The following is a 26,566-nucleotide window of genomic DNA, read 5'->3' as shown; positions in this document are numbered from 1 at the left end:
AAAGGACAGTCACGTTAATAAATGATGCTGGGGATACTGGATTTCTACTGCAAAAGAATGAAATTTGACTTACATTTTATGCCTCAAAATCGGTAAAATACCTAAATGTAAGAGCAGAAACGATAAAACTCTTAGAAAAAAACACAGGGGGAAAGTTCCTGAACAATGGCTTTGGCAATAATTTTTTTGAATATCACATCAAAAGCTCAGACCCCCAAAACAAAAATAAATAAATCAGATTACATCAAACTAAAAAGCTTCTGCATACAATCAACAAAATGAAACAACATCCTACAGATCAAAAAAATACTTACAAACCATGTTATCAAATAAGGGGTTAGTATTCAAAATTTATAAAGAACTCAGACAGCTTAATACTAGAAAAACAAAAATCCTATTAAAAAACGGGCAAAGGACCTGAACAGATCTTTCTCCAGACGAAACATAAAAACGGCCAACAGGTATATGAAAAAGTGTTCTACATCATTAGCCATCAGGGAAGTGCAAATCAAAACCATCATGAGAACTACCGCACATCATTAGGATGGCTACTATAAAAAATGAAAATTAAAAAAGATAAATGCTGGTTGAGGGTATGAAGAAAGGGAAACTCTTGTGTGCTGTTGGTGGAAATGTAGATTGATACAGCCATTATGGGAAAGATTATGGAGGTTTCTAAAGAAATTAAAATTACAACTACCACTCCCATACTCATTGCAACATTATTCTAGCCAAGATGTGGAAACAACCTATGTGTTCATCAAGCGACACATGAATAAGGAATATTATTCATTCCTAAAAAACAATGTGGTCGTGCCATTCACCACAACATGGATGAGCCTGGGGGAAATTACTAAATGAAATAAGCCAGACGCAGAAAGAAAAATATTGCATGATCTCATATGTGGACTCTTAAAAAAAAAATTTAAATAAACAGAAACAAAGAACAAAACAGTGGTTACTAGGGGCAGGGAAGATGTGGGGTGGAAATGGGGAGATATATGTTAGAGGATTCAAACTAGCAGATGTGTAGAATGAACAAGTCTAAAGATCTAATGTACAACATGACTATAGGTCATAAAATTGTACTGTATACAGGATTCATGATAAATGAGTAGATTTTAGCTGCTTTCGCCACCCACAAAAAATATGAGTAATTATGTGAAATTTTGGACATGTTCTTTCATTTTAGTAATCTTTTTACTATATAATGTATCATATAACATCATGGTGTATACCTTAAATAGACACAATAAAATTTATTTTTAATAATTAAAAAAGCATTGCTTTTAGTGCCTTATTAACCTGGTTTGAATTCTAATCTCACCACTGCTAGCTTTTTGACTTTCCGCAAATGCTTAACTTGTCTGACTCTCAGTGTCTTCATGTGCATAAAGGTAAAATTACCTGAAATTAATTTAGAAAGAATAAATGAAACCGGAATAGTAGGCCGCAAAATATCAGTTCTTGTTTCCCATTGTTGTGTTTCCTCTTCGTTTGTATTTACCTCATCATGAGGAACTAACAATGTTTAATAAAGAATAACCTCTCATCCCCCTTCATATATATATTCATATATTTTTGACACAGAGTCTAGCTCTGTCATCCAGGCTGGAGGGGAGTGGTACAATCTCTCCTCACTGCAACCTCCGCCTCCCGGGTTCAAGCGATTCTCCTGCCTCAGCCTCCTAAGTAGCTGGGGCTACAGGTGTGTGCCACCACGCCAGGCTAATTTGTTTTATTTTTAGTAAAGATGGGGTTTCACCATGTTAGCCAAGATGGTCTCGATCTCCTGAACTTGTGTTCCACCCACCTCAGCCTCCCAAAGTGCTGGGATATAAATATAAATTATATTTATATAAATATAAAAAATATATTTTTTCATAATTTTCTCCTTATAATACATCTTCATCTTGGACACAACCAAAAAAGCAATACTAATGAAAAACAAATAAAAGCTAAGGAATTCTTACAGATTAAAGGAGACTGAAGGGATATGACAACAAAATGAAACATGATTCTTGATTACACTCTGAAATATAACAGCCCTTAGTGAAATATTTGGTAAAATAAAATCATTACCAAAAATATTTGGTAAATAAAATCTTTAACTGTGATAATGGCATTTTATTAAGGTTAATTTCTTGATTGTGATCATTGTAATGTGGTTATAGAAAACAATATCCCTATTTTCGGTAAACACATATTAAATTATTTAGAACTAAAGGAGTATCATGCTTGCAACTTACTCTCAAATGATTCAGAAATATGTTTGTGTGCATATAGCTACATGTGTATGCATGTGTATGAGTGTATACTTAAACACATATACCTATATACATATATACATACACGTAGTCTATCATTATTCATGGGTTCCATATTTCCAAATTCAATACCTCACTAAAATTGATTTGTAATCACAAAATCAATACATGTGACACTTTTGGAGTCATTTGTGGACACACACAGAGTGGTGAAAATATGAGTTGCCAACTAAGCACAAATCTATCTGAGGTCGAACAAGCCATCCCCTGCCTTCTTGTTTCACCTCTCACATTGCAAACAAATGTCCTCTTCACGGTCTATTTAGAGTAACATTTCTCACATGCTCACGCTTTGTATTGGTGATTTTGCTGTTTAAAATGTCCCCCAACATAGTGCTGAAGTGCTGTCTAGTGTTCCTAAGAGGAGGAAGGCTGTGCCTTATGGAGAGAATATATGTGTTAGAAAGTCTCTGTTCAGGCATAAGTTATGGTACTGTTGGCCATGAGTTCACTGTTAACCAACAATATATTTTAAATAAGGTGTCTTTAAACAGAAATACACATGAAACAAAGTTTTGTATTTGTGGAATCCAGTTGTGGAAAATGTCGTGACCAGAGACTCATGGGAACCTAACCTTATATTTCCCTTAGGAACAATGACTCAGTATTTGCTAATTCAGTGTTTGCAGTGGCTTTAAAGAACAAAACTAAGACAAATAACAAGAATACAGAAAGAGAGAGAGAAGGAGAGTGAGAGGAATGATAAAGCAAATGTGGTAATATTAATTTGGAAAATCTGGAAGAGAATTATACAAGAATTTTTTCTACTGTTTTTGTAGGTTTTCTGTAGGTCTAAATTTTACAATGAAATTTAAAGAATAAAAGCAAAACAAAATGCTGCACCCTTGGTTCAGAAACTTCTTTCAGAATAATCAGGAGCAATCTAGAGGCAGATGAGGGGAGATGCACCAAGATGTGGGAGTCTGAGAGGCAGGCGTCTGTTTACACTGGGTGACCCTGAGCAGAGTAAGTAGGATAGTACGAATAATGGTCAAGAAAAGAAGTAAGATGTACAAGAGGCATGAAGGGTCCTGAATGTAGAAGAATCATGGGGTCAGAAGCTAGTCTGATTTGTGGGAAATTGGGAAACAAGGTAAAAAAAGATAGATTTGACCAAGCATTCAGATTTAAAACCTTAATGTGAGGCGATTGGAAGTTCTGCTCGATAGACACTGTTTACATGGCACTGGATCAACCCGATAACTTTAAAAGAAATGGGCAGGACCAGACATTTCCTTCCTCTGCATTAATATTCATCTTTTCTCAACATTGTAATTCTTCCAGAGCCATTTGTCAAAACTTCTTCTGATTATAAAAAATGAGGTAAAAAAAAAGAGTGATGAATAACAACAAAAACCTTCTGTTGCATCTGGGGAGAAATGTTTATTTGTGTGCTGAAATTGATATATGTGTTACTTTGGTTGTATGGATTTGGGAGTATCTTTTTGTTTGTTTAGGAAATAAGTACATTTAACAATATATCCTAGACACATTGTTAAGTGAATTTGCTATTAGAGTGTGTCTAACTCTGTTGTGTGTTGCTATAAGCCACAGACTGTGTAATTTATAAAGAAAAGAAATTTATTTCTTCAAGTTCTGGAGGCTGGAATGTCCAAGGTGGAGGAACCCACATTTGGTGAGGAACTTCTTGCTGCATCATCCCACGGTGGAAGGTGGAAGGGCAAGAGAGAGAGAGACAGAGACAGAGAGACAGAGAGCAAGAGGTGGTTGAACTCACTTTTATAACAAGTTCACTCCTGTGATAAATAACCCACACCCATAATAATGACGTTAATCCATTTTGATTACTTCTTAAAGGTACCACTCTCAACACTGTTGCATTGTGGATTAAGTTCCCAGCACATGAACTTTGGGGGTACATGCAAACCATAGCATCCCACCCCTGGCTTCCAAAATTCATGTACTTATCACAATGCAAAATACATGTATTCCAACCCAACTGTCCCCAAAGTCAACTTGTTCCAGCATCAACTCAGAAGTTCAAAGTCCAGAGTCTCACCTAAATCAGATATGGGTGAGACTCAATGCACAATTCATCCTGAGGCAAATTCTCCTGTTGTGATCCTGTGAAATTAACAAGTTATGTGCTTCCAAAATACAGGACAGGCATAGGACAAACATTTCCATTTCAAAAGAAGAAAGGGGTAACTGGTCCCAAATAAGTCTAAATCCCAAAGGGAAAACAACATTAAATTTTAAAGTTTCAGAATAATCTTTGATTTTATGTTCCACATTCTGGGCACACTGGTGTGGGGGCATGGTTTTGCTGGACTCATTCCACTCAGCAGCTCTCATGGATTGGTGTCTTGTGCTTGCCACTCTCCCAGGCTGATGCTACAAGCTGGTAACTACACTTCTAGGGTCTTGGGAATAGTTCCACTCCCACTGCTCCACTAGGCATTGTCTTAGTGGAGGCTCCCTGTGGTGGCTCCAACTCCACATTTCCACTCAGCATTGCCCTAGAAAGGGCTCTCTGTGGTAGCTTCATTTCTAAAACAAACCTCTTCCTGAGCCCCTAGGCCGTCTGCAAGACCATGTGAAATCTAGATGGAGGAAGCCCCACAACTCTTGTATTCCATGCACCTGCAAAATTAGGAACACATGGTTGCTGCCAAAATTTATGGCCTGTACCTTCCAGATCAGTGGGTCAACATGCACCCGTGCCTCCTTGACCCATTGCTGGGGTAGCCAAGGAGCACTGTACCAGAATATAGAGAGCAGAAACCCAAGGTTTGTGGGCAGCAAGCCCATGGAGGGCATTTCAGGCCCATCCCTCAAAACCATTCTGCCCCCCTAGAGCTCAGGCATGTGACTGGGATCAGGCCTCAAATATCTCCAAAATGCCTTCAGGGTCATTCACCCAAAGTCTTGATGGTCCCTTCTGTCTGGACTAATTTTAGGATTGCTTGGATACACCTGTGGTTTGCTTTCCTGAACACGCTTTTTTGTTCTTCACATGGCCAGCCCGAAAATTTTCAAAATCTTTCCATTCTTTGTCTCTTTTAATTGTAAATTCCATCTTTAAGCCTTTTCTTTCCTCTTGCATCATACCGTATGCAGCTAAAAGAAGCCATGTAACTCCTTCAATATTTTACTTAGGAATTTCTTCAGCCAGACATTCTAGTTCATTGCTCCTGAATTCCTCTTTCCATAAAGCCCTAGGACATGGACACAATTCACCAACATTCTTTGCCACTTCATAACAAGGATCGCTTTTACTCCAGTTTCCAATAAGATATCCCTCTTTGCCATCTGAGATTTCATTAGAATGGTCTTTATTTTTCATATTTTTAACAACAATCTGATTATAACCACTTATGCAATCTTTACAAAGTTTCAAATTTTCCCTACAGCTCTCCCCTTCTGAGCCCTCATCAGAATCACTCTTAACACTCCATTTATGGCCATCTGGGCTTTTTCTAGCCTGCTCCCCAAAATTCTTCTAGCCTCTACCTATTACCCAGCTCCAAATCTGCTTCTACATTTTCAGTTATTTGTTATAGCAACAGCCTTCCTTCTCAGTACCAATTATCTGTTTTCGTCCATTTCATGTTGCTATAACAGAATTCCACAGATTGAGTAATTTATTTTTAAAAAGAAATTTACTTCTGACAGTTCTGAAGGCTGGGAAGTCCACGGTTGGGGGCCTCAAATCTGGTGATAGCCTTCTTGCTGCATCATCCCATGACAGAAGGAGGAAGGGCAAGAAAGCAAGAGGGCACCAAACTTGTTTTTTATGATAATCCCACCATCCCCACTCTCATGATAATTATCTAACTCCCATGATAATGACATTAGACCATTCATGAGGGAAGAGCGCTCATGATTGAATCACCCTTTTTTTTTTTTTTTTTTTTTTGAGGCAGAGTTTCACTCTTGTTGCCCTGGCTGGAATACAATGTGCAATCTCAGCTCACTGCAACCTCTGCCTCCTGGGTTCAAGCAATTCTTCTGCCTCAGCCTCCCGGGTAGCTGGGACTACAGGCATGCACCACTATGCCTGGCTAATTTTGTATTTTTAGGAGAGATGGGGTTTCTCTATGTTGGTCAGGCTGGTCTCAAACTCCCTACCTCAGGTGATCTGCCCACCTCGGCTTCCCAAAGTGTGGGATTACAGGTGTGAGCCACTGCGCCTGGCTGAATCACCTGTTAAAGGTCTCACCTCTCAACATTGTTGCACTGGGAATTAAGTTACCAACACATGAATGTTGGGGGAGACATTCAAGCCATAATAGAATGTGACATACATACAAAAGGGGCATAATTCATAAGTGTACAGCTTAATAAATTTTTACAAAGTTATCAAAAAAAAGAATATCATCAGTACAATGGTTGTCTTCATACTTCCTCCCAGTCACTATTTCCCTCAAAGGTTCCATTATCCCACTTCCATAGGTTAGTTTTGCCTATGTTTGAGCATTACATAAACAATATTATGCAGTATGCACTCTTCTTACCTGGTTTCTTTTATTTAATATTCTCTCTATGAGCGTCATTTAGTTTTTCCATGTAATAATAGTTTGTTCATTCTTATTGCTGTATAATATTATCTTGTTTGAATATACTAAAATTTCTTTATTCTGTTTACTATTGAACGATATTTGATTGTTTTCAGTTTGGTGTTATTATCAATAGTACTGTTATAAACGCTCTTATATTGCATTTGGTACACATCTGCAAATGGTTTTTACACCTAGTTGTGATATTGTTGGGTTATTGAGTATATGTATGTTCAGTGCTCAGTTTCAATCTGTCAAACAGTAGTTATGGTTGTTAAAACAATTTATACATTCAGTAGTGATGTATTAAAAATTATCCTGGATTATTTTTATCATTGTTTGCCATTTTTACTTGACTATATTTGGAGAATATATTCTGCAAAACCTTTACTTCTTGAAAGGTAAAATTGTAATTGTGACCAAGAACATGAACAACTTTTAAAAATATTCCCTGAACTAAGAGAAAAAATGTTTAGTCCATGCTTGTTTATATACACACACAATTATCAAATTGAGACCTGAATAACTTTGGAGCAGCAGCATATTCCAAGATACAAAGACAATAGCATATAAATGCCAATCTCTCCAAATTAATATATAAACTTAATGTACTTCCAAATAAATTACAATAAGGTGTTTTTGTAATGTAAAAATTATACTATGTTTATGCACAAAGACAATTTTTAAAAATCAACTATCAAGAAAAATTGAAACTAAAGTAGTAAAGAGATGCTTGTCCTACTACATATGATGCATTACCATCAAGTTACTATAAACTTTAATAGAATGTGTTGGTAGAGGAATAGCCAAATAGGAAAAGATGGAGTCTAGAAACCAATTCAAGTATATAGAAATTTTACATACAATAAATATGGCTTTACAATATGTTTGATAAAATGAACTGTGTTTAATAACTATCCTGAAATAAATAACATTATTTTTTAGCTATCCATCCAGCATAATTGGCTGTCTATTCAGAAAAAAAGGCTTATACCCTATTTGATATCACACAAAAAATAAATCACACATTAATTTAAAAACTAAATATTCAAAAATTAAGTTTATCAGTAGAATACTTAAAAGAATATTTGTGTAACTTTGGGAATGGTGGATGATTTAAGAAGAATATTTTGGAATTCAGAAGCCATAATGATCAAAAGATTTGACTACATAAAAATTAAAAGTTCATTTAAAAATTTAAAGATAGACTGAGAGAAAAGATTTGCAATATATTTAACAAAGGTTAAAATCAAAGAAAATGACTGAATTGTGTTTTAAACCTAAATGTTACTCAGCTATTAAAAAGAATGAGTTAGATCTACCTGCATTGACATAAAAAATGACCATTTTTTTGGTCATTGATCAAAATCTTTTTTTAATCTATATTCTGGGAAGATAATGACAGCAGTACAGCTTTTGGATTTCCCTGAAACCTCACGTAAAAACAGTCAAAGTAACTAGAGAGAAAATTCAAAATATTTACAACAAAAATTGAAAACAGGGTACCACCATGAACCCTAAAATACAAACAGAGACAAAGTACCAATAACCACAAGATCTAAATGTTATTGAAATCTGTATGAGAGAAAACAGAGGGAAGCAAGCATGTACCTGACTGACCTAAGAATAGGATAGCACAAAATAGTCATCTTAAACTTTGGTAGACCAATTTGAAAACAGCAGCTGCATCTAGGAAGGGTTTTGCACCCTCCAATAGTTTTTAAGGGCAAAGAGACACAGTAAGGCTAAAGAGTTTGCAGCAGTCTAGTCCCTCTGAACTCTTGAAACTCCCTTGTAGGACAGGGTCACACACCAAGAAGAAACTTCTGGGAGCAAAATGAAAATTGAGAAGGATTGGTATACAAGAAACAAAGAAAAGAGAAAAGCCAAATAAAATTGGGCAAAGTGAATAAAGCCAGCAAATCATAGAAAGCAGTATGCCATATATTTAACACTACACAAAAACAAAAAGAAAAATTTGTGAAGATAGAAAGCTATCTAAACCAAGATCATTCTGAAAATTTAGAAGAACAGAAATCATATTAAAATGAGCAACACAAAGGTATTGAGATCAAATTCCATATAAAATTACTGCAGGAAAAAGAATAAGAACCAGGATGACATCTGTATACAATAAAACACACCAGAAAGATACATTCAAAAGACAGATAACAGTTGTAAAGTACTATTTCCAAACAAGCTAAAAGGCATTAAGAAAATGTACAATATATGAAAAAACAGTGTAAATTAAAATTACAAAAATTCAAAACTGAGGTAATGGAACTCAAGAATTAGAAATAAGGGAGAAAATCATTTTAGAAATCAAGACTTAGCTAGAAGAAACACAGGAGAGAATAAGCACAGCAAATACTGTCTTAGGGACTTTACGAGAAAATGGTGGATAGGAGGCAGGACTAACTTGCAGCTCCTACTCAGCAGGACAGAGCAGTGTGCTCCAAGAACTACTGCATGAAGATACCAGGAAAGCCAAGATAATCCACAGACCCTCTGAAGGAGGTGAATTGCCACTGCAGGCTTCATGGGACGGCTGAGGAACACCAAAGACAAAGAGTATAATTTCCTGGAAGCTCTATGGCCCCACCCACGGCCTGATCCTCCCTACACTACCACAGCTGATGCACTTTTGAAAGCACCACATCCTGGCTGGAGGCCAACCAACACAGAACCAGCGCACTTAACAATAATACAACCAAGTACCCTCAAAGTCCACTTTGCTCCCCTACTACCTCTGCTGGAGCAGGTGCTGGTGTCCATGGCTGAAAGACCTGAAGATGAATCACATCACAGGACTCTTTGCAGACATTCCCTAGTACCAACCTGGAGCTCCACTGGATGGCTAGATCAAAAAGAGAAATAACAATCGCTGCAGTTTGGCTCTTAGGAAGCCCCATCCCTAGGGGAAAGGGGAGAGGACCACATCAAGGGAGCACTCTGTGAGACAAAGGAAACTGAACAGTAGGCTGTGAGTCCCAGATTGTCCCTCTGACATAGTCTACCCAAAAGAGAAGGTACCAGAAAAATATGACAAAACAAGGCTCTGTAACAGCCCCAAAAGATCACACTAGCTCACCAGCAATGGATCCAAACCAAGATGAAATCTCTGAATTGCCAGAAAAAGAATTCAGGAGGTCAACTATTAAGCCAATCAAGGAGGCACTAGAGGAAGGTGAAATCCAACTTAAAGAAATAAAAACAAACTGATACAGGTTATTAATGAAAAAATCTCCAATAAAATAGATAGCATAAATAAAAAACAATCACAACTTCTGGAAATGAAAGACACAATTAGAGAAATGCAAAATACACTGAAAAGTTTCAACAACAGAATCAAACAAATAGAAGAAAGAACTTCAGAGCTCAAAGACAAGGCTTTCAAATTAACCCAATCAGACAAAGACAAAGAGAAAGGAATTTTTTAAAATGAACAAAGCCTCCAAGAAGCTGGGGATTATGTCAAACGACCAAACCTAAGAATAATTGGTGTTCCTGAGGAAGAAGAGCAATCTAAAAGTTTGGAAAACATATTTGAGAGAATAATCAAGGAAAACTTCCCCAGCCTTGCTAGAGATCTAGACATTGAAATACCAGAAGCTCAAAGAATACCTGGGAAATTAATCACAAAAATATAATCACCTAGGCATTAGTCATCATGCTATCTAAAGTCAAAACAAAACAAATACTCTTAAGAGCTATGAGGCAAAAAGCATTACATAACCTATAAAGGAAAAACTATCAGATTAACAGTAGATTTATTAGCAGAAACCCTACAAGCTAGAAGGGATTGGGGTCCTAGCTTTAGCCTGCTCAAACAAAACAATTATCAGCCAAGAAATTTGTTTCAAGCAATACTAAGCTTCATAACTGAAGGAAAGATAAAGTTTTTTCAGACAAAGGCTGAGAGAATTCACCATTAACAAGCCAGAACTACAAGAACTGCCAAAAGGAGCTCTAAATCTTTAAACAAATCCCTGAAACACATCAAATTAAAATCTCCTTAAAGCATAAATCTCACAGGACCTATGAGACAACACAATGAAATAAAACTAAGGTATTCAGGCAACAAATAGCACAATGAATAGAATAGTACGTCACATCTTAATACTAACATTGAATATAAATGGCCTAAATCCTCCATATAAAAGATACAGAATAGCAGAATGGATAAGAATTCACATGTAACAAACCTGCACATTGTGCACATGTACCCTAAAACCCAAAGTATAATAATAATAAAAAAAAAAAAGAATTCACAGGTCCATTCCAAGATGGCCGACTAGGAATAGCTCTGGTCTACAGCTCCCAGCATGATTGATACAGGAGACAGGTGATTTCTGCATTTCCAACTGAGGAACACAGTTCATCTCACTGGGACTGGTTGGACAGTGGATGCAGACCATGGAGGGTAAGCCAAAGCAGAGGGGGGCATCGCCTCACCCGGGAAGCGCAAGGGGTCAGGGGATTTCCCTGTCCTAGCCAAGGGAAGCCGTGACAGATTGTACTAGGAAAATTGGGGCACTGCTACCCAAATGCTGCACTTTTCCATGCAGATGACATGATTGTATATTTAGAAAACCCTATCTTCTCAGCCCAAAATCTCTTTAAGCTGATAAGCAACTTCAGCAAAGTCTCAGGATACAAAATCAATGTGCAAAAATCACAAGCATTCCTATAAACCAATAACAGACAAATAGAGAGCCAAATCATGAGTAAACTCCCATTCACAATTGCTACAAAGGGAATAAAATACCTAGGAATCCAACTTACAAGGGATGTGAAGGACCTCTTCAAGGAGAACTACAAACCACTGCTCAACAAAATAAAAGAGGACACAAACAAATAGAAGAACATTCCATGCTCATGGATAGGAAGAATCAATATCATGAAAATGGCCATACTGCCCAAGGCAATTTATAGATTCAATGCCATCCCCATCAAGCTACCAATGACTTTCTCCACAGAACTGGAAAAATCTACTTTAAAGTTCACATGGAACCAAAAAAGAGCGCATATTGCCAAGACAATCTTAAGCAAAAAGAACAAAGCTGGAGGCATCACGCTACCTGACTTCAAACTATACTACAAGGCTACAGTAATCAAAACAGCATGGTACTGGTACCAAAACTGATATATAGATCAATGGAACCGAACACAGGCCTCAGAAATAATACCACACATCTACAACCATCTGATCTTTGACAAACCTGAAAAAAAGAAAAGACATAGGGAAAGGATTCCCTATTTAATAAATGCTGCTGGGAAAACTGGCTAGCCATAGGTAGAAAGCTGAAACTGGATCCCTTCCTTACACCTTATACAAAACTTTATTCAAGATGGATTAAAGACTTAAATATTAGACCTAAAACCATAAAAACCCTAGAAGAAAACCTAGGCAATACCATTCAGGACATAGGCATAGGCAAGGACTTCATGACTAAAACACCAAAAGCACTGGCAACAAAAGCTAAAATAGACAAATGGGATCTAATGAAACTAAAGAGCTTCTGCACAGCAAAAGAAACTACCATGAGAGTGAACAGGCAAACTACACAATGGGAGAAAATTTTTGCAACCTACTTATCTGACAAAGGGCTAATATTCAGAATATACAAAGAACTTAAACAAATTTACAAGAGAAAATCAAACAATCCCATCAAAAAGTGGGCAAAGGATATGAACAGACACTTCTCAAAAGAAGATATTTATGCAGCCAACAGACATATGAAGAAATACTCATCATCACTGGCCATCAGAGAAATGCCAATCAAAACCACAATGAGATACCATCTCACGCCAGTTAGAATGGTGATCATTAAAACGTCAGGAAACAACAGATGCTGGAGAGGATGTGGAGAAATAGGAACACTTTTACACTGTTGGTGGGACTGTAAACTACTTCAACCATTGTGGAAGACAGTGTGGTGATTCCTCAAAGATCTGGAACTAGAAATACCATTTGACCCAGCCATCCCATTACTGGATATAGACCCTAAGGATTATAAATCATGCTACTATAAAGACACATGCACACATATGTTTATTGTGGCACTATTCACAATAGCAAAGACTTGGAACCAACCCAAATGTCCATCAGTGACAGACTAGATTAAGAAAATGTGGCACATATACACCATGGAATACTATGCAGCTATGAAAAAGGATGAGTTCATGTCCTTTGTAGGGACATGGATGAAGCTGGAAACCATCATTCTGAGCAAACTATCGCAAGGACAGAAAACTAAACACTGCATGTTCTCACACATAGGTAGGAATTGAACAATGAACACTTGGACACAGGGTGAGAGACATCATGCACCGGGGCCTGTCATGGCATGGGGGGATGGAGGAGGTTTAGCATTAGGAGAAATACCTAATGTAAGTGATGAGTTAATGGGTGCAGCAAACCAACATGACACATGTATACATATGTAACAAAACTGCACGGTGTGCACATGTAATCTAGAACTGAAAGTATAATAATAACATTTAAAAAATTCACCAACCATGTATCTGCTGTCTTCAAGAGACTCATCTGAGACATAAGGACTCATATAAGCTAAGCTAAAGAGGTAGAAAAAGATATTCCATGCAAATGGACATCAAAAGTGAATAGGAGTAGCTATTCTTATATCAGACAAAACAAACTTTAAAGCAACAACAGTTTGACAAGACAAAGAGGGACATTATATAATGATAAATGGACTAGTCCAAAAGGAAATTATCACAATCCTAAATTTATGTGCACCTAACACTGGAGCTCTCAAATTTATAAAACAATTATTACTAGACCTAAGAAATGAGATAGAGAGCAACACAATAATAGTGGGGGACTTCAATTCTCCACTGACAGCCCTAGGCAGGTTAACAAGAGAGAAAGTCAACAAAGAAACAATGGACTTAAACTATACCCTGGAACATCTTAACATATATGTACAGAACATTCTACCCAGCAACTGTAGATGTAAATTCTATTCATCAGCACATGGAACTTTCTTCAAGATAGACCATGTGATAGACCTCAAAACAAGTCTCAACAAATTTAAGAAAATCAAAATTGTAGCAAGTACTCTCTCAGACCACAGTGTAATAAAATTGGAAAGCAACTCAAAAAGGAACCCTCAAAACCACGCAAATACATGACAAATAAGCTGCTCCTGAATGATTATTGGGTCAAAAATGTAATCAGTATGGAAATTTAAACACTCTTTGAGCTGAATGATAATTGTGACACAACCTATCAAAACCTCTGAGATACAGCAAAGTCAGTGCTAAGAGGAAAGCTCATAGCATTAAATGCCTACATCGAAAAGTCTGAAAGAGCATAAATAGACAATCTACGGTCACATATCAAGGAGCTAGAGAAGTAAGAACAAACCAAACCCAAACCCAGCAGAAGAAAAGAAATAACCAATATAAGAGCAGAACTAAATGAAATTGAACAAACAAACAAAAAAATACAAAATATAAATGAAACCAAAAGCTGGTTCTTTGAAAAGGTAAATAAAATTGATAGACCATTACTGAGATTAACCAAGAAAAGAAGAGAGAAGATTCAAATAAGCTCAATTAGAAATGAAACAAGATATTACAACCAATACCACAGAAATACAAAAGATCATTCAAGACTACTACAAACATCTTAACGTGCATAAACTAGAAAACCTAGAGGAGATGGATAAATTCCTGGAAGTATACAACCCTAGTAGATTAAACCAGGAAGAAATAGAAACTCCGAACAGACCAATAACAAGCAGCAAGGTTGAAATAGTAATTAAAAAGTTACCAAGAAAATAAAACTCCAGGACCAGACGGATTCACAACTGAATTTGATCAGACATTCAAAGAAAAATTGGTACCAATCCTATTGACACTATTCCAAAAGATAGAGAAAAAGGGAATCCTCGCTAAATCATTCTATGAAGCCAGTATCAACCTAGTACCAAAACCAGGAAAGGACATAACAAAAAAAGAAAACTACAGACCAATATCCCTGATGAATATAGATGCAAAAATCCTCAACAAAATATGAGCTAACTGAATCCATTACCATATCAAAGAGATAATCTGCCATGATCAAGTGGATTTCACACCAAGGATACAGGGATGGTTTAACACCCACAAGTCAATAAATGTAATACACCACATAAACAAAATTAAAAACAAAAATCACATAATTTCAATAGATGCAGAAAAAGCATTTGACAAAATCCAACTTCCTTTATGATTAAAACTGTCAGCAAATTCAGCACAGAAGGGACATACCTTAAGGTAATTAAAGCCATCTATGACAAAACCACAGCCAACATTATACTGAACAGGGAAAAATTGAAAGCATTCCCCCAGAGAACTGGAACAAGACAAGGATGCACACTTTCACCACTTCTATTCAACATAGTACTGGAAGTCCTAGCCAGAGCAGTCAGACAAGAGAAAGAAATCAAGGGCATCCAAATTGGTAAAGAGGAAGTCAAACAGTCAGTTTGCTGATGACATGATCATATACCTAGAAAACCCTAAAAACTTATCAAAAAAGCTCCTAGAACTGGTAAATGAATTCAGCAAAGTATCAGGATACAAAATTAATGTACACAAATTAGTAGCCCTGCTATACACCATAAGTGACCAGGTTGAGAATCAAATCAAGAACTCAACCCCTTTTAAAATAGCTGCAAAAAATAAAATAAAATAATTAGGAATATACTGAACCAAGGAAGTGAAAGATCTATACAAGGAAAACTATAAAACAATGCTGAAAGAAATAATAGACAACATAAACAAATGGAAACATGTCCCATGCTCCTGGATGGTTTATTAGTCCATTTTCACACTGCTGATAAAGACATACCGAAGACTGGGAAGAAAAATAGGTTTAATGGACTCACAGTGATGCACGGCTGGGGAGGCCTCACAATCATGGCAGAAGGTGAAAGGCATTTCTTACATGGCAGGAGACACAGAAAATGAAAACCAAGCAAAAGGGGTTTCCCGTTATATAACGATCAACTTCGGTGAGACTTATTCACTACCACAGGGGGGAAACCAACCCCATGATTCAATTATCTCTCACTGTGTCCCTCTCACAACATGAGGGAATTATGGGAGCTATAATTCAAGATGACATTTGGGTGGGGACACAGCCAAACCATATCATTCTGCCCCTGGCCCCTCCCAAATCTCACATCCTCACATTTCAAAACTAATCATGTCTTCCCAACAGTCCCCCAAAGTCTTAACTTATTTCAGCATTAACTCAAAAGTCCACAGTCCAAAGTCTCATCTGAGACAAGGCAAGTCCCTTCTGCCTATAAGCCTGTAAAATCAAAAGCAAATTAGTTACTTCCTAGATACAATGGGGGTACAGGCATTGGGTAAATACAGCCATTTCAAATAGGAGAAATTGGCCAAAACAAATGGGCTACAGTCCCATGAAACCTTGAAATCCAGCAGGGCAGTGAAATTTTAAAGGTTCAAAATGATCTCCTTTGACTCCATGTCTCAAATCCAGGTCCTATGGTCCCAAGCATTCCCAGGGTCTTGGGCAGCTCCACCCCCATGGCTTTACAGGCTACAGCCTTGCTCCTGGCTGCTTTCATGGGCTGGCATTGAGTGTCTGTGGCTTTTCCAGGCATACAGTGAAAGATGTTGGTGGATCTACCATTCTGGGGTATAGAGGACGGTGGCCCTCTTCTCAGAGCTCCACTAGGAAGTTCTCCAGTGGGGACTCTGTGTGGGGGTGCCCACCCCACATTTCCCTTCTGCACTGCCCTAGCAGAGGTTCTCCATGAAGGCCCTGCCCCTGCAGCAAACTTCTGCCTGGAAATCAAAGCATTTCCATACATCCTCTGAAATCTAGGCAGAGGTTCCGAAGCCTCAGTTCTTGACTTCTGTGCACCTGCAGGCTCAATACCATGTGGAAGCTGCCAATGCTTGGGGCTTGAGCCATTTGAAGCCCATGGCCTGAGCTGTACCTTGGCCCCTTTTAGTCATGGCTAGAGTGGCTAGGATGCAGAGCACCAAGTCCCTAGACTGCACACAGTAGAGGGACATTGGGCCAGGCTCATGAAACCATTTTTTCCTCCTAGGCCTCCAGGTCTGTGATGGGGTAGGGGGCTGCCACAAAGGTTTCTGACATGCCCTGGAAACATTTTTCCCCTTGTCTTGGTGATTCATGTTTGGTTCCTTGTTACTTATGCAAATGTCTGCAGCCAGCTTGAATTTTTCCTCAGAAAATGGGATTTTCTTTTCTATTGCATTGTTAAGCTGCAAATTTTCTGAACTTTTATGCTCTGTTTCTCTTTTAAAATGGAAGGGCTTTAATAGCACCCAAGTCACATTTTGAATGCTTTGCTGCTTAGAAATTTCTTCTGCCAGATACCCTAAATCATCTCTCTCAAGTTCAAAGTTCCACAAATCTCTAGGGCAGGGGTAAAATGCTGCCAGTCTCTTTGCTAAAACATCACAAGAGTCACCTTTGCTCCAATTATCAACAAGTCTCTCATCTCCATCTAAGACCATCTCAGCCTGGATTTCGTTGTCCATATCATTATCAGCATTTTGGTCAAAGCCATTCAACAAGTCTCTAGGGAGTTCCATACCTTCCCACATTTTCCTGTCTTCTTCTGAGCCCTCCAAACTGTTTCAACCTCTGCCTGTTACCCAGTTCCAAAGCAGCTTCCACATTTTCGGGTATCTTTTCAGCAGTGCCCCACTCTACTGGTACCAATTTCCTGTATTATTCCATTTTCACACTACTGATAAAGACATACCCAAGACTGGAGAAAAAAAATAGGTTTAATGGACTCACAGTTTCACGTGGCTGGAGAGGCCTCACAATTACGGTGGAAGGCAAAAGGCACTTCTTACATGGCTGTGGCAAGAGAGAATGAAAAACAAGCAAAAGAAGTTTCCCCTTATAAAACCATCAGCTCTCATGAGACTTATTCACTACCACGAGAACAGTATGGGGGAAACCACCCCCACGATTCAATTATCTACCACTGTGTCTGTCTCACAACACGAGGGAACTATGGGAGCTATAATTCAAGGTGATTTGGGAGGGGACGCAGCCAAACCGTATCAGAAGGATAGAATCAATATTGTGAAAATGACCATACTGCTAAAAGCAATCTACAAATTCAATGCAATTCCCATCAAAATACCACCATCATTCTTCACAGAACTAGAAAAAACATTCTAGAATTCATATGGAACCAAAAAAGAGCCCAAAAAACCAAAGCAAGATTAAGCAAAAAGAACAAATCTGGAGACATCACATTACCTGACTTCAAACTATACTACAAGGCCATAGTCACCAAAACAGCATGGTGCTGGTATAAAAACAGGCATGCAGAACAATGGAACAGTATGGAGAACCCAGAAATAAAGCCAAATACTTACAGCCAACTGATCTTCAAAAAGCAAACACAAACATAAAGTGGGGAAAGGACAACCTATTAAACAAATGGTGCTGGGATAATTGGCAAGCCACATGTAGAAGAATAAAACTGGATCCCTATCTTTCACCTTATACAAAAATCAACTCAAAATGGATGAAAGACTTAAACCTAAGACATTAAACCATAAAAATTCTAGAAGATAACATCAGAAAAACCCTTCTAGACATTTACTTAGGCAAAGACTTCATGACCAAGAACCCAAAAGCAAATGCAACAAAAGCAAAAATAAATAGATGGGACTTAATTAAACTAAAAAGCTTCTGCACAGCAAAAGAAGTAATCAGCAGAGTAAACAGACAACTTACAGAGTGGGAGAAAATCTTCACAATCTATACATCTGACTAAGTACCAATTCCAGAATCTACAAGGAACTCAAACAAATCAGTAAGAAAAAAAAACAACCTCATCAAAAAGTGGGCTAAGGACATGAATAGACAATTCTCAAAAGAAGATATACAAATGCCTAACAAACATATGAAAAAATGCTAACATCACTAATGATCAGGGAAATGCAAATCAAAACCACAATGTGATACCACCTAACTCCTGCAATAATGGCTATAATTAAAAAATCAAAAAATGATAGATGTTGGCATGGATGTGTGAAAAGGGAACACTTTCACACTGTTGGTGAAAATGTAAACTAGTACAACCACTATGGAAAACAGTATGGAGATTCCTTAAAGAACTGAAAGTAGATCTATCATTTGATCCAGCAATCCCACTCCTGGGTATCTACACAGAGGAAAATAAGTCACTATGCCAAAAAGATTCTTGCATGTGCATGTTTATAGCAGCACAATTCACAACTGCAAAAACATGCAACCAGCCCAAATGCCCATCAATCAATGAGTCGATAAAGAAAATGTGGTAAATATATACCATGGAGTACTACTCAGCCATAAAAAGGAATAATATATTGGCATTTGCAGCAACCTAGATGGAATTGGAGATTATTATTCTAAGTTAAGTAATTCAGAAATGGAAAACCAAGCATTGTATATTTTCACTTATAAGTGGGAGCCAAGCTGTGAGGATGCAAAGGCATAAGAATAATACCGTCTCTACTAAAAATACAAAAAATTAGCCGGGCGTGGTGGTGGGCGCCTGTCGTCCCAGCTACTCGGAGAGGCTGAGGCAGGAGAATGGCGTGAACCCGGGAGGCGGAGCTTGCAGTGAGCTGAGATCGCGCCACTGCACTCCAGCCTGGGCGACAGAGTGAGACTCTGTCTCAAAAAAAAAAAAAAAAAAAAAAAAAGAATAATACAATGGACTATGGGAACTTGGGGGAAAGGGTGGGAGGGGTTAGGGATAAAAGACTACACATTGGGTACGGGGTACACTGCTTGGGTGGTGGGTGCACCAAAATCTCAGAAATCACCACTAAAGAGCTTATTCATGTAACCAAACACTGCCTGTTCCCCAAAAATCTATTGAAATTAAAAAAGTAAAAATTTTAAAATATATATTGTCTTAAAAATAAAGTGATAAAAAGTAGTAAAACAAACCTCTTAAAAAGAAATGAAAAAATAAAAGGATTTGAGGGTAACATAATTAAAGATAGTAAGAGAAAGTCCAATAAATAGACAATCAAAGAAGGGAAATCACCATGTAACAAAACTAGACATTTATTAAAACTTTCCTAAATAATAAAAAAAATTTTACAACTAATATTGAGAGATCATAATGTGTACTTAATAAGATTGACTCAGAATGACCAATACCAAGTTATTTTAGTGAAACTGCTAGACTATAAAGGAAAATAAAAACTCTTTAGTACTTAACACATAACTTATAAAGGGTATAAAAGTATATTATCATCAGACTTTTTGATGTAATATCTTTATGCCAGAAGAAAATAAATATATTGAATGTATGCAAGGAAAGAAAATGTGAAACACTATTTTCTACCCAGCTAAACAGGTCTTAAAGAATAAAAAGCATGAACCATTATAATTTAGGGAATGGCGTTCCCATGAATACTTCTTGAAAAATCTACTGAAAAAGGTAGCTTAAAGAAACCCAAATGACCAAAGAGGCATTTAAATAAGTATCAGTGGGTAAGAAATAAATATATAAATTCACATAAAACTAATTCTAGGCCGGGCGCGGTGGCTCAAGCCTGTAATCCCAGCACTTTGGGAGGCCGAGGCGGGCGGATCACGAGGTCAGGAGATCGAGACCATCCTGGCTAACATGGTGAAACCCCATCTCCACTAAAAATACAAAAAATTAGCCGGGCGTGTTGGCGGGCGCCTGTAGTCCCAGCTACTCGGGAGGCTGAGGCAGGAGAATGGCGTGAACCCGGGAGCCGGAGCTTGCAGTGAGCCGAGATCGCGCCACTGCACTCCAGCCTGGGCAACAGAGCGAGACTCCGTCTCAAAAAAAAAAAAAAAACTAATTCTAGATGAGAATTAAAACAAAGAGACTGAGTGGCTGGCAAGATGGCCGAATAAGAACAGCTCCAGTCTGCAGCTCCCAGCAAGATCAATGCAGAAGGTAAGTGATTTCTGCATTTCCAACTGAGGTACCAGGCTCATCTCATTGGGACTGGTTAGACACTGGGTGCAGCCCATGGAGGGTGAGCTGAAGCAGGGTGGAGCATTGCCTCACCCGTGAAGCCCAAGGGGTCGGGGAACTCCCTCCTGTAGCCAAGGGAAGCCGTGAGAGACTGTGCTGTGAGGAATGGTCCACTCTGGCCCAGATACTACACTTTTCCCATGATCTTCACAACCCACAGACCAGGATATTCCTTTGGGTGCCTATGCCACCAGGGCCCTGGGTTTCAGGCACAAACCTGGGTGGCTGTTTGGATAGACACCAAGCTAGCTGCAGGAGTTATTTTTCATACCCCAGTGGCACCTGGAACACCAACGAGACAGAACCGTTCACACTCCTGGAAAGGGGGATAAAGCCAGGGAGCCAAGTGGTCTAGCTCAGCAGAACCCACCCCCATAGAGCCCAGAAAGCTAAGATCCACTGGCTTGAAATTCTTGCTGCCAGCATGGCAGTCTGACGTTGACCTGGGATGCTTGAGATTGGTGGAGGGAGGGGCGTCCACCATTACGGAGGCTTGAGAAGGCTGTTTTCCCCTCACAGTGTAAACAAAGCCGCAGTGAAGTTTGAACTGGACAGAGCCCGCCACAGCTCAGCAAAGCTGCTGGAGCCAGACTGCCTCTCTAGATTCTTCACCTCTGGGCAGGGCATCTCTGAAAACAAGGCAGCAGCCTCAGTCAGGGGCTTATAGATAAAACCCTCATCTCCCTGGGACAGAGCACCTGGCGGGAAGGGGCAGCTGTAGACACAGCTTCAGCAGACTTAAATGTCCCTTCCTTCCGGCTATGAAGAGACCAGTGAACCTCCCAGCACAGTGTACGAGCTCTGCCAAAGGACAGACTGACTCCTCAAGTGGGTCCTTGACCCCTGTGCCTTCTGACTGGGAGACATCTCTCAGCAGGGAGACACTTATACAGGAGAGCTCCGGCTGGCATCTGGCGGGTGCACCACTGGTATGAAGCTTCCAGAGGAAGAAACAGGTGGCAATCTTTGCTGTTCTGTAGCCTCTGCTGGTGATACCCCGGCAAATAGGGTCTGGAGTGGACCTCCAGCAAATTCCAGCAGAGGTGCAGCAGAGGGGCCTGATTCTCAGCAGGAAAACTAACAAACAGAAAGGAATAGCATCAACATCAACAAAAAGGACATCCACTCAGAAACCCCATCCGAAGGTCACCAAAATCAAAGACCAAAGGTAGATAAGTGCATGAAAATGAGGAAAAAGCAGTGTGAAAAGGCTGAAAATTCCAAAAAACAGAACTCCTCTTCTCCTCCAAAGTATCACAACTCACCAGCAAGGGAATAAAACTGGATGGAGAATGAATTTGATGAATTAACAGAAATAGGCTTCAGAAGGTGGGTAATAACAAACTCCTCCGAGCTAAAGGAGCATGTTCTAACCCAATGCAAGGAAGCTAAGAAACTTGAAAAAAGGTAGAAGAATTGCTAACTAAGATACACAGTTTAGAGAAGAACATAAATGACCTGATGGAGCTGAAAAATACAATGTGAAAACTTCGTGAAGCATACACAAGTATCAATAGCCAAATCAATCAAGCGGAAGAAAGGATATCAGAGATTGAAAACGAACTTAATGAAATAAAGCTTGATGACAAGATTAGAGAAAAAAGAATGAAAAGGAACGAACAAAGTCTCCAAGAAATATGGGACTACATGAAAAGACCAAACCTACTTTCGATTGGTGTACCTGAAAGTGACGGGGAGAATGGAACCAAGTTGGAAAGCACTCTTCAGGATATAGCCCTGGAGAACTTCCCCAACTTAGAAAGACAGGCCAACATTCAAATTCAGGAGATACAGAGAACACCACAAAGATACTCCTCAAGAAGAGGAACCCCAAGACACATAATCTTCAGATTCACCAAGGTTGAAATGAAGGAAAAAAGGTTTAGGGCAGCCAGAGAGAAAGGTCAGGTTACCCACAAAGGGAAGCCCATCATACTAACAGAGGATCTTTCAGCAGAAACCCTGCAAGCCAGAAGAGAGTGGGGGCCAATATTCAACATTCTTAAAAGAATTTTCAACACACAATTTCATATCCAGCCAAACAAAGCTTCATAAGTGAAGGAGAAATATAATCCTTTACAGACAAGAAACTGCTGAGAGATTTTACCATCACCAGGCCTGCCTTTATGGTGCAACAAATTACTCAATTGGTTAGTATATGGCCAGGAATTTTGTATAAAATGTTTGTACTGGTTTGAAGATAGTCCTTCTAAATCATCAAGGAAGAAAAAAACAATTTCCAAAAAAAAAAAAAAAAAAAAACTGAACATGGAAAGGAACAACCAGTACAGCCACTGCAAAAACATACCAAATTGTAAAGATCATCGATGCAATGAAGAAACTGCATCAACTAATAGGCAAAACAACCAGCTAGCATCATAATGACAGGATCAAATTCACACATAACAATATTAACCTTAAATGTAAATGGGCTAAATGCCCCAATTAAAAGACACACACTGGCAAACTGGATAGAGTCAAGACCCATCAGTGTGCTGTATTCAGAAGACCCATCAGTGTGCTGTATTCAGGAGACCCATCTCACTTGCAAAGACACACACAGGCTCACAATAAAGGGATGGAGGAAGATTTACCAAGCAAATGGAAAGCAAAAAAAAATCAGGCGTTGTGATCCTAGTCTCTGATAAAACAGACTTTAAATCAACAGAGATCAAAAGAGACAAAGAAGGGCATTACATACTTGTAAAGGGATCAATGCAACAAGAAGAGCTAACTATCTTAAATATATATGCACCAAATACAGGACCACCCAGATTCATAAAGCAAGTTCTTAGAGACCTACAAAGAGACTTAGACGCCCACACAATAATAGCAGGAGACTTTAACACCCCACTGTGGATATTAGACAGATCGATGAGACAGAAAGTTAGCAAGGATATTCAGGACTTGAACTCATCTCTGGACCGAGCAGACCTAATCGACATCTACAAAACTCTCCACCGCAAATCAACAGAATATACCTTCTTCTCGGCACCACATCGCACTTATTCTAAAACTGACCACATAATTGGAAGTAAAACACCCCTTAGCAAGTGCAAAAGAATGGAAATCATAACAAACAGTCTGTCAGACCACAGTGCAATCAAATTAGAACTCAGGATTAGGAAACTTGCTCAAAACCGCACAACTACATGGAAACTGAACAACCTGCTCCTGAATGACTACTGGGTAAATAATGAAGGCAGAAATAAAGAAGTTCTTTGAAACCAATGAGAACAAAGACACAATGTACCAGAATCTCTGGGACACAGCTAAAGCAATGTTTAAAGGGAAATTTATAGCTCTAAATGTCCACAAGAGAAAGCAGGAAAGATCTAAAATTGACATCCTAACATCACAATTAAAAGAACTGGAGAAGCAAGAGCAAACAAATTCAAAAGCTAGCAGAAGACAAGAAATAACTAAGATCAGGACAGAACTGAAAGAGATACAGACACGAAAAACCCTTCAAAATATCAATGAATCCAGGAGCTTGTTTTTAGAAAAGATCAACAAAACAGATAGACTGTTAGCCAGACTAGTAAAGAAGAAAAGAGAAAAGAATCAAATAGACACAATAAAAAATGATAAAGGAGAGATCACCACTGATCCCACACAAATACAAACTACCATCAGAGAATACTATAAACACCTCTATGGAAATAAACTAGAAAATATAGAAGAAATGGATAAATTCCTGGACACATACACCCTCCCAAGTCTAAATCAGTAAGAAGTCGAATTCCTAAATAGACCAATAGGAAGTTCTGAAATTGAGGCAGTAACTCATAGCCTACTAACCAAAAAAAAGCCCAGGACCAGATGGATTCACAGATGAATTCTGCCATAAGTACAAAGAGGAGCTGGTACCATTCCTTCTGAAACTATTCCACACAATAGAGAAAGAGGGAATCCTCCCTAACTCATTTTATGAGGCTAACATCATCCTGATACCAAAACCTGGCAGAGACACAACAAAAAAAGGAAATTTCAGGCCAATATCCCTGATGAACACTGATGCAAAAATCATCAATAAAATACTGGCAAACCAAATCCAGTGGCACATCAAATAACTTATCTACCAAGATCAAGTTGGCTTCATCCCTGGGATGCAAGGCTGGTTCAGCATATGCAGATCAATAAACATAATCCATCACATAAACAGAACCAATGACAAAAGCCACATGATTATCTCAATAGATGCAGAAAAGGCCTTCAATAAAATTCATCAGCCCTTCATGTTAAAAACTCTCAATAAAATGGGTATTGATGGAATGTATCTCAAAATAATAAGAGCTACTTATGACAAACCCATAGCCAATATCTTACTGAATGGGCAAAAGCTGGAATCATTCCCTCCGAAAACTTGCACAAGACAAGGATGCCCTCTCTCACCACTCCTATTCAACATAGTATTGGAAGTTCTGGCCAGGATGATGCAAGAGCAAAAAATAAAGTTATTCAAATAGGAAGAGAGGAAGTCAAATTGTCTCTGATTGCAGATGACATGTTTAGAAAACCCCATCTTCTCAGCCCCAAAACTCCTTAAGCTGATAAGCAACTTCAGCAAAGTCTCAGGATACAAAATCAATGTGCAAAAATTGCAAGCATTCCTATACACCAATAATAGACAGAGAGCCAAATCATGAGTGAACTCCCATTCACAATTACTACAAAGAGAATAAAATACCTAGGAATCCAACTTACAAGGAATGTGAAGGACCTCTTCGAGGAGAACTACAAACCACTGCTCAAGAAAATGAGAGAGGACACAAACAAATGGAAAAACATTCTATGCTCATGGATAGGAAGAATCAATATCATGAAAATGGTCATACTCCCCAAAGTAATTTATAGATTCTATGCTATCCCCATCAAGCTACCACTGACTTTCTTTACAGTATTAGAAGAAACTACTTTAAATTTCATATGGAACCAAAAAAGATCCTGCAGAGCCAAGACAATCCTAAGCAAAAAGAACAAAGCTGGAGGCATCAAGCTACCTGACTTCAAACTACACTACAAGGCTACAGTAACCAAAGCAGCATGGTACTGGTACCAAAACAGATATATAGACCAATGGAACAGAATAGAGGCCTCAGAAATTACACCACACATCTACAACAATCTGATCTTTGACAAACCTGACAAAAACAAGCAATGGGGAAAGGATTCCCTATTTAATAAATGGTATTGGAAAAACTGGCTAGCCATATGCAGAAAACGAAACTGGACCCCTTCCTTAAACCTTATACAAAAAGTAACTCAACATGGATTAAAGACTTAAACATAAAATCTAAAACCATAAAAACCCTAGAAGAAAACCGAGGCAATACCATTCAGGACATAGGCATAGGCAAAGACTTCATGACTAAAACACCAAAAGCAATGGCAACAAAAGCAAAAATTGACAAATGGGATCTAATGAAACTAAAGTGCTTCTGCAGAGCAGATGAAACTATTATCAGGGTGAACAGGCAACTTACAGAATGGGAGAAAAATTTTTTAGTCTATCCATCTCACAAATGGCTAATATCTAGAACCTACAAAGAACTTAAACAAATTTACAAGAAAAAAACAAACAAACCCATCATAAAGTAGGCAAAGGATATGAACAGACACTTCTCAAAATAAGACATTTATGTGGCCAACAAACATTTGAAGA

This window comes from Symphalangus syndactylus, chromosome 4 (genome assembly GCF_028878055.3).
Source record: "Symphalangus syndactylus isolate Jambi chromosome 4, NHGRI_mSymSyn1-v2.1_pri, whole genome shotgun sequence".
NCBI lineage: Eukaryota > Metazoa > Chordata > Mammalia > Primates > Hylobatidae > Symphalangus > Symphalangus syndactylus.
The sequence above is the reverse complement of the archived record's forward strand: the minus strand, read 5'-3'. Positions refer to the sequence as shown.